The sequence below is a fragment of the Callorhinus ursinus genome, unplaced genomic scaffold (assembly GCF_003265705.2).
Source record: "Callorhinus ursinus isolate GAN/ISIS: 27379988/994484 unplaced genomic scaffold, GSC_fseal_2.0 scaffold1, whole genome shotgun sequence".
Classification (NCBI taxonomy): domain Eukaryota; kingdom Metazoa; phylum Chordata; class Mammalia; order Carnivora; family Otariidae; genus Callorhinus; species Callorhinus ursinus.
In genome coordinates, this window is record NW_027397063.1 from 19852206 (window position 1) to 19861606 (window position 9401).

The window sequence follows — 9401 nt, forward strand, 5'->3', positions numbered from 1 at the left end:
TCCCATCACACTGGGATAGGGGCTTGGCACAGACAAAAAGTAGTGATTTTATATATCATAATATAGTAAACCACCTTCATGCTTTGCAGTATTGCTGCATGGAGTCATACTGAAACATTCAAACAAAACTTTTGAATACTATCAAGACCAAATAATACATGATAATATTTCCTACAGGATTAGAAAGTCTATAATAGTACTTTCCCCTAAAAATTCCAGATAGTTGATATTTGCTTGGATTAAAACATAGTACGTCATTCATATATATACGAATTCATATATACGTGTGTGTGTGTGTGTGTGTGTGTGTGTGTGTGTGTGTGTGATATGGACATTTAGATTTCTATCCTTGGCTAAGATGAAATAACAAGGATTGAATTCACTCTTCTACCCAAAACAACCAAAGGAGAAGAAGAAGGGGACAAAATATTTGAATTGACAATGGTCTCTAAGACCCTGGACATCAGGGTCTTAGAAACAACAGGAAGTGATCCTGGAGAGGTGAGCCCCACAACAGGCCCTAGCATGCTGTTTTGGGAGAGTTCTCAGGCTGCAGGATAGGGGAGGGGACCCAGGAGGAACCTGGCAGAGGGATAAAGTCTGGAGGGACCAAGGCAGCCCAAGTTCACTAGCCATAGGACCAGAGAGGATAGAGATGTATCAAGAAAGAAAACAGAAGTCTGCAGAGGGTTCCTCTGAAGTTGCATTCAACATAGTATTGATCAGCACAGGCATGCAAGCAAGCTACCTGAGGCTGGGAAAAATCATCTAGAATGGCATCTGGTGCTCACATGGGGTCTGGATTGGCATATCTCCCCATCAGCTATATTGGGAAACCTCATAATTCACAGGGTACTGGGTAGCTCATAGAACACTTTCCTCACTAGTGGGGAATAATTAGTCCTAGTAAACATTATTCTGATTCCGCCTAACAATTCTTAAAAGCAAGACCTGACAAAGTCAAGCCACTTCCAAGGAACTTAAACATGCCCCAACACAAAACTCAAGAACATTTATAGGAATACAAAAATAACCAGTATCATATAAGATAAAATCCAACATGTCTGCAATCAATCAAAGATGATTAGCACAGAAAGAAGCAGGAAAATACAATCCATAATGAATTGAATAGAACTGACCCAGAACTGATAAAGATGTTAGAATTAACTTACACAGGTATTTAAACAATTAGGATTGTATTCCATAGTTCAAAATGTTAAGTGAGGGCAAAAAAATATTTTAAAAAGACCCAAAGTGAATGTCTAGAGATGTTCTCTAGAAAACTACAATGTGTGAGGTGAAAAATACACTGGATGGTTTTACTGCAGATTAGATGCTACAGAAGAAAAGACTAGTGAACTTGGAGACACAGCAATAGAAACTAGTCAAAATGAAGCAGAGAGAGACAAAAGAAGACTGGGAAAAAAGTGAACAGAGCATCATCATGTTGTGGCACAATTTATCAATTGGTGAATTTTAAATATATGCAATTTATTTTATGTCAGTTATATTTCAGTAAAGCATTAAAAATATGAAATATCAGTACCTTGAAGAATTTATAAATCAAGAGAGATTAATAAGCAATGTGATACATAGCAGCATAGACTGGTATCACCCTCACAAACACCAATTTAAATTAGCAGTTTGGAGTAATAAATTTATTCACTCAGAACAATTGTTACTAATAAAACTAAAAAGTATTTTTTCCATACAGAGAACATTTTTAGCATCTTATACTTTTTTAATACCTTAAACTTCTCTGCATATGATAACAAATCTAATGTTACTGAAATAACATTTGGAATAACCTCTTTTAACCTTTACAGAGTACATTATCCCAATTCACTTTTTCAACATACAATTAATTTTAGAGATAAAACTTTTGAGTTGATTTAATTGCCAAAATAACTACCTAGGAAATGGAAATAACCTTCAATTATGAACTAGGATCAAAGAGAGCTTTTTCATTTTTCACATTGTTTCATGAAATGACTTTCAATCCACCCATCACCTTTTAAGTAACTTTGACATAACATTTTATTTTTCATCACTGATAAAATACTTTCCCTTGAATACAGTTTAATGAGATAAACCCTTTGGCCAATTCTAACACAAATAGATTTATGTTTGGGGGGAAAGTGTGACCAGGTGGGTAAAACAAAGCTCTCTGGTCTTGATCTTGTTTGAAAGTTTTAAGTTTTATTTGAGTGCTTCCTTCTGACTCCATCTGGCAACATTGCTAGGTGTGAGGGTGGTTTCCTAAAGCAAATTTATAAATCAGTGACAAAGGAACATCTCCTAGCATTGATTCATTGATAATGCATGTATTTCTTACAGGATTAGAAAGCCAAATACATCTCATTCTTACCCCATTCTCAGAAACCCTTGCTTAATTGTTCCCTGAATAAATTAGTTCTTTTCCTTTTTTTTTTTTTTTTTAAGATTTTATTTATTTGATGGAGAGAGAGAGAGAGCACAAGCAGTGGGGAGGGGCACAGGGAGAGGGAGAAGCAGGCTCCCTGCTGAGCAGGGAGCTTGATGTGGGGCTCAATCCCAGGACCCTGGGATCATGACCTGAGCCAAAGACAGATGCTTAACTGACAGAGCTACCCAGGTGCCCCAATTACTTCTGATGGGAGATGAAAGAGGAAAGTGGATCGAGAACGTAGAAGCCATGGACTATCAGTTAAAGGTACCCATTTCTGAGAAATGTTTTTGGAAGACTAAACAGTCTTCTTTTACCACATCTCCTCCATTCTAAGATTTCATCAACTGAACAATACACCATCAATTTAAATACAACTTTCACATTTACGCATCCACATAGATGGTAAAATGCATCCCAGTTTCAGAAACATTTGAGTCCTTAAAGCAAGGAAATGTACTACTTTATCATAAACAATCAGAAATTTAAAATTTTATTATACTTCAAACAAATATATATGAAAAAGCACATTAACAACAATTAAATGACAACTGCTAGTAAGAAATTGACTTTGATTCAATTCATCCTTATGGATGAGTTCAAGGAAACTTCCAAACCTACTTTTATTGCCCATCTGAATATTTTTTACTTTCAGCTCTTTCCATACATTTAGAAATTTTAGGGACATGGTGAAACAGAAGGAATAAGTTACCGTGGCCAGGAGAAGTATGGTTATTATTTGGTAGCTTATATTTTCAATTTACTTTTAAATAATTGTTTACTGAAATTTGCTTCTAACTGGCATCTAATTACCCCTCAAGCATTTAGCTGAGGGTCCATCTTAAACTGCAGGTTAAAATCTCAGATTGCAGAGGGAAACTACAGGGTGATCTGTTGAGAAAAGTAAAAGAGATAATAAGACTTAAGATACCTCAAAAGTAGAAATAAAGTATATAAATTGATACCTCTTTCATTAAATCTGCTTTCAATCAACAACCAGCTAATCGATAATTATTTGCCAGAACTTAACATATGCAAAATATCTCATTACACTTTAATCAAAGACGGAAACACAACAGAGCACCCGATGACTCAAAAATTGGCAATATGAACGCATTGAATACAAATATTGGAAGTTATTTCTTTACTTAGATAAATGATATCAATCTCATTGGCTCTGCAGCTAACATCTAGAAAGTAAAAACATTTTAAGCCTAGAGGAGTGAAATGGGGATGCAGGGCTCCCAGGGGCACATGGAAAAGATTGAATCTATAAAGAAGGAGGTTTGGCCTCCATCTACTAAGTTATCTTAGATATGACTCATTCAGTAGTCAAATGGTGGCCTGAGGGAAAATACTGTCACCCCCCACTATTCATTTTCAGGGCCAAGTGTGCCTGTTCTGCCTGTTTTCTCTGTTCATTAAAAGGTCTGTTCATTTCCTTCTCTTCTGTTTTCTTGCTTGGCTCCATCAATGCTTCACTTCACACTAATTGCAATTCCTATCAACTTCCTTCAAAATAGCTTGTGCATGTAATCTGGGAGCGAGCTCCTAAATCCTTAATGCTTACACTGATTTTAAGTTTTCCATCGGTTTGCTGTAAGAGAACACACCAGGATTTCAAAAATTGTGGAGGATCTCTACTATTGGTCTTGAGTTCGAAGGACATGGGTTCTCCTAGTACCTGTGAATTTTTCTTTTCTGTTTGAAACATTTCTTCCAGGTTAGTGTATACAAAATTCTCTATCTGTGTGCATTTTTATGGGAAGAAGTTTCATAGCTTGCATCAGGCCCTTACTGATTTTTTTGCCACCCAAAAGGATGAAAAACATGGGTCTAGATACTTTACACACTCAACTAACATTTATTAAGACTGTAATATTTGCCACATATTATGCTAAATATTGGGGATCAGAAATGAATAATAGGTCCTTTCCTGAGGGAATTTATTGGGTCAGACAGACACAGACCGCTACAGTATGGTGCAGCAAATTTTGTGATAAAAGTAGCTGAGGGGCGCCTGCGTGGTACAGTTAAGCATCTGATTCTTGGTTTGGGCTTAGGTCTGATCTCAGGGTCATGAGATCAAGTCCTGTATCTGGCTCCCTGCTCAGCTCAGAGTCTGCTTGAGTTTCCCTCTCCCTCTTCCTCTGCCCCTCCCCACTTCATGTTCTCTCTCTCTCATACTGAAATAAATAAATAAATCTTTTTTTTTTTTTTTTTTAAAGTAGCTGAGTGCTCTTTATGCAAGGGGGAGGGAGAAACTGAGGCTAGAGGAAGATAGGAAAGAGTTCATTCAAATTGGGACATTGTTCCTGGGTCCTGAAGCCCGAGAAGATGAACTATTATTGCTCCATCTCCTGGCTCATTGGTGGATTAACTACCCACAGCTGTTGGGGTTTAGAGCCCAGTGATCCTAGTCTGTCACCAGGACTTTAAAATAATGTAGCCTAAACTTTAACTGGTTTCAGAGATTCTACTGACTGATCTCTCTCAAAGTGTCTTTCCCATATCTTAGTATTTTTGAGTTTCCCATGATAGTGTTCTGCATGCATTTTGAAATGACTCTGCAGGGGCATTCATCTCAGACCTGCTCATTTTGTCCCAGTGCTCTTGCTTTGCTGCTAATGACCTTTAGAAAGTCTCTGTTCTGTTGAGCACACTGGCCTGTCAGTGAACACAGCACTTCCTCTATTTGGGACCAAGGGGTCAAGGTCCTATACATCCCCTCACTTGTTAGTGGGACTAAGCATGGCCACATGTGGCCAGGAGACTTTGCTACCTTCCAGAAGATGGTTTGCAATATAATGATTTATGACCATTATATTTATAATGGTAATCTGGTGACTAAAAAATATATTTCTCAGGTATATTTGGTCTTCAGCCATAGATACTGAAAACATTTCAGAGCCATAAAGGTGAAATGGGGGTCTTATTAGAAATGAAGGTGACTTTCAGACCCCACCCAAGGTATGGGGCTAGTTGTGAGGAGGACTAACCATATAATTAGAGGGTTGGAACTTTCCATCATCCCCAACCCCCCAACCCCCGGGAGGAAAGAAGAGTTAGAAGTTGAATCAGTCAATGACTAATGACTTAGTCAATCCTGACTATGTAATGAAGCCTCCATAAAAACCCAAGAGTTCAGTTTTTTGGGTTTTTTTTTCCATTTTCTTTTTTGGAGAGCTTCCACTCTTGGGGTTCCCAAGCTCCAGAAGACAGAAGACCCTTTGTTCAGGACCTCATCTTGTGTATTTTTTCACCTGGCTGTTGATTTGTATTCTGTATCCTATCCTTTAATAAACTGGTAAACTTGTTTACCTGAGTTCTGTGAACTCTAGCAAATTAATGGAACCTAAGGAGGAAGTCACTGGAACATCCAATCTGTAGCCAGTTGGTCAGAAGCACAGGTAACAGCCTGGGGCTTGTGACTGGCATTTGATGTGGGGAGAGGGGGCGATCTTGTAGGACTGAACTTTTAACCTGTGAAATCTGATGCTATGTCTGAGTAGATAGTGTCAGAATTGACTTAAATTCTTGGACATCCTTTCTAGCGTCCAAGAATTGCCTGGTGTCTTGTGTGTGGGAAGCACCCCCTCCCCAACACACACATACCTCCTTACACATATTGGAGTCCAGGAACCTTAAGAGATAACTTGTTCCAAAAGCTGCCATTTCTCTTTCTGCTACTCCTGCTGCCCACAGTGGAAAGGACGAGCTCTGTGATTATTAGCTCCTTTTCTGCTTCTCCATAACCAGGTATACTGGAGATTATTTGTGTTCCTCCATGTTTCTGCTGCCAGTTCTATATGTACGTCCACAGCTCTGCCTTCTACTCCTAACCACCTGCACCTGCAGCTTTCTCAGACAACTGTTCTTTGGCTACGGAAGCAGAACTGGAAATATCTGGATCTACAAGTCCTCAGTGCTACCACTTTCATCCAGCATGCAGCCAATGACTGGTTGCTGCTGCAAGTAGACATAATTCCAGATCCCTCGCCTCCAGGAAGGACAGTGTCTGAGGCGCATTTTACCCACAGGATCAAGTCCAGGCTTGCACTTCACTTGAAATCATACCTTTCTTTGCTCAGCTTTTCCTGTTCACAAATCCTGTTTTTCCTGTGTCCTTTCCAGTTTCTCCCCAACAAACCACATTCACCCAAATCCTCTCACACTAGGATGCCAGGTCAATCCCACTCCTGGAAGTTGCCAGGCCTGAGAAAGTAAAACTTTTCTCCAGTACTCGGTTCAAAGATGCACCTTATTGCTTACTCCATATTGAAGTTTTCAGGATGTTCGACAATGATCACTTTTATTTTTTTTTTCAGGGGAAAAAAAAAAAGCTGATATTCTTAGGGCATGGCCTTGCCCCAGGATACCAACAAAATAATCTCAAAAAAGTCAGCTATTAGTATTTCTCAAGATCTGGGATATACAGTCTTAGACATGGTCATGAAACTTGTTTCAGAGTTTGAGCTAAGGTGAAGGGAAGAAGCTAATTACACAAATACAGCAGAAGGAAAGATCATGGTAAGAATCCCAGCATGGCTGAAGAACAGTATACAGTAGAAGATGAGAGCCCAGACACTGATGGGCTTTACACCCCACTTGAGTTTGACCTTAACCCTATAGACACCAGGGATATTTAAATGGGGTAACGATATGAGGCAAAAAAAAAAAAAAAACAAAAACTTTTTTTTTTTTTTTTTAAGACAAAGCTCTAATGGACTCAAGGGAATGACATGGGGAGAGGCCTGGATATATAGATTGGACAATCAGCTGCATATGGAAATACCGTTTGGAATATAAGATACAATTTGGGATAAAGATGGGATTCTAAAGAAAATAAATGGGTGTCAAGGAGAGTACCCCTTACATACTGAGGAAACAAACCCTACAACGCAATGGGTGGGGCAAAGGGGAAGGAAGAAGGCCAGTACATCAATAGAAACCAAGAGACAATAGTACGTAGAATCCATGGGAGACATAATATCAAGCATCAGCTTCTACAGAAAAATATCCAGTAATGTGAGAACAAAATGTGATTTGGCCATTAGAAGGTCATTTGTGGCTAGAGAGAGAACAATCTCAGTAGGGTAATGAGAGAGGAAACCAGACTGTAGAAATAAGATAAAACATTTTTGAGGGTGAGGGAGACTTGAACACATCAATATACTCTGGAGGAAGGACTCAGGGAAAAAAAAGAAAAAAGAAGAAGAAATGTAGAATGTCTACAAAAAGATGACCAAGATCCTAGAGTATGGGGAAGAACATCAGAGAGAGAGGGCAAAGGGGTACCTTGCTCTGAGACAGGAGGGAAGATGGATAAGGATGGATTTCATGGTCAGGCCAGGGTGCCAGGGAGAAAGGGGAGCTGTTTGTAACAGTCACTCTTTTGTTTGAAGAATCAAGTAGAGTCAACTGCTGGGGGTCAGAGAGATGCAAACGGAATGAGCAGTATGAAGAAGGATGTAAAAAATCTGCACAGTAACTACAAGAAATATAAAAGAGCTACAACCAGATACAAGAGAAAGAATTACCCAGTGGTCTAGAGGGCCCGTCGGCTTAGAATAAAGGTGTGGTTGTACTCTGCAGCCCCATTTCCATGAATGTCAATGTTCAGCACCAAGGACAACTAGTAAAGAGAAAGAATGATTATAAACAAAAAGAATGGGTAGATTAATCTTTGGTTGCATATTGCCATGGGGGTGGTTGGGGTGGATAATACCTAAAAAAAAGACAAAATAAGAAAGAAATTGAGGGTGCTGGTAAAAGGGCATTTAAGTGATTAAACCACAGTGTTTGGGTTGAGTCGAAAAGGAATTGACAACAAAAGGAAGTTGTCAGAGTCACCTTGAGCCAGGCAAAGTCCAGGGTGGGAGCAGGGGCAGTGGGGTGGTGGGAGTACAGACCCAGAAGGTGCAGATCACCAGCGCTCCACTCACGCTTCCAGCTCTGATCTGCCATTGTACCAGGGATCTAATCAGTCCTGTGTCTGCCTCCCTCTCGAGTAGACCAGAGATCCCATCTAAATAGCCACCCTACAGCTGCTCCCCACTCCAGGGGGCCCAAAACCCAGACCAGTGTTGTCTCCCGGGACATTGACCCAGTCGCCAAGTTTATTGGTGCTGGTGCTGCCACAGTTGGTGTGGCTGGTTCAGGGACTGGCTTTGGAACAGTGTTTGGCAGCTTGATCATTGGCTACACCTGGAACCCATCTCTCAAGCAGCAGTTCTTCTCCTATGCCATCCTGGGCTTTGCCCTGTCTGAGGCCATGAGGCCCTTCTGTTTGATGGGGGCCTTCCTCATCCTCTTCACCATGTAAGACTCCAGGGTAGTCACCTACCCATCCCCACTGCCTCGACTTCGAGGCTGTGCCTGGTGTTAGAGTGTACTAAGATTTCCCATTAAACACAAGCTTTCTCTTGAAAAGAAGAAAAAAGAAGAAAAAACAAAATGGTCAGATCTGGGAACCAAGAGGACATTTCAGTCAAGAAGAAAAGAATGAAGAAAGCTCCAGGAACAGGATAAGCCTTCATAAAGTGTAATGACAGTGAAGAGAGGCCCCTTGAAAGCAGAGAATGTGTGCTGGGGCTGGGAGGTGGACAGCTGGTGGGCTTCGAAAGCCCAGCGGAGCTTAGAAGCTAAGCGCACACACACGGGTGAGTACATCCAAGTGAACCTTTGAAAAAGATGAGAATGTGAGGCTTAATAGAAGGTGAGACATAGAGAATGTTGGCGAGAAGCAGCAAAGATGATACCCATATTCCTGGCCTCTTGCCCTGAAAACTAGAAGGATAAAAACATCCGCGACAAAGTGGAATACGTAAGCAAGAAAACAGGTCTAAGTAAAGAGGGAGAAGGATTTAATGTTAGATACGATGAAACATTTAAGTAGAAATATCCTCTAGGCTACTGGAAATACACATCTTAAAATATAAGCTGAAATAATATTGCAGTCAGGCCTGGGGTGTTC

At 40.1% G+C, this 9401-nt stretch overlaps 1 pseudogene; it reads left to right on the forward strand.

Moving 5' to 3' along the window:
• The first annotated feature begins 441 nt into the window (after nucleotides 1-441).
• On the forward strand, nucleotides 442-8750 carry LOC141374430 (ATP synthase F(0) complex subunit C1, mitochondrial pseudogene; annotated as a pseudogene).
• Nucleotides 8751-9401: the final 651 nt, after the last annotated feature.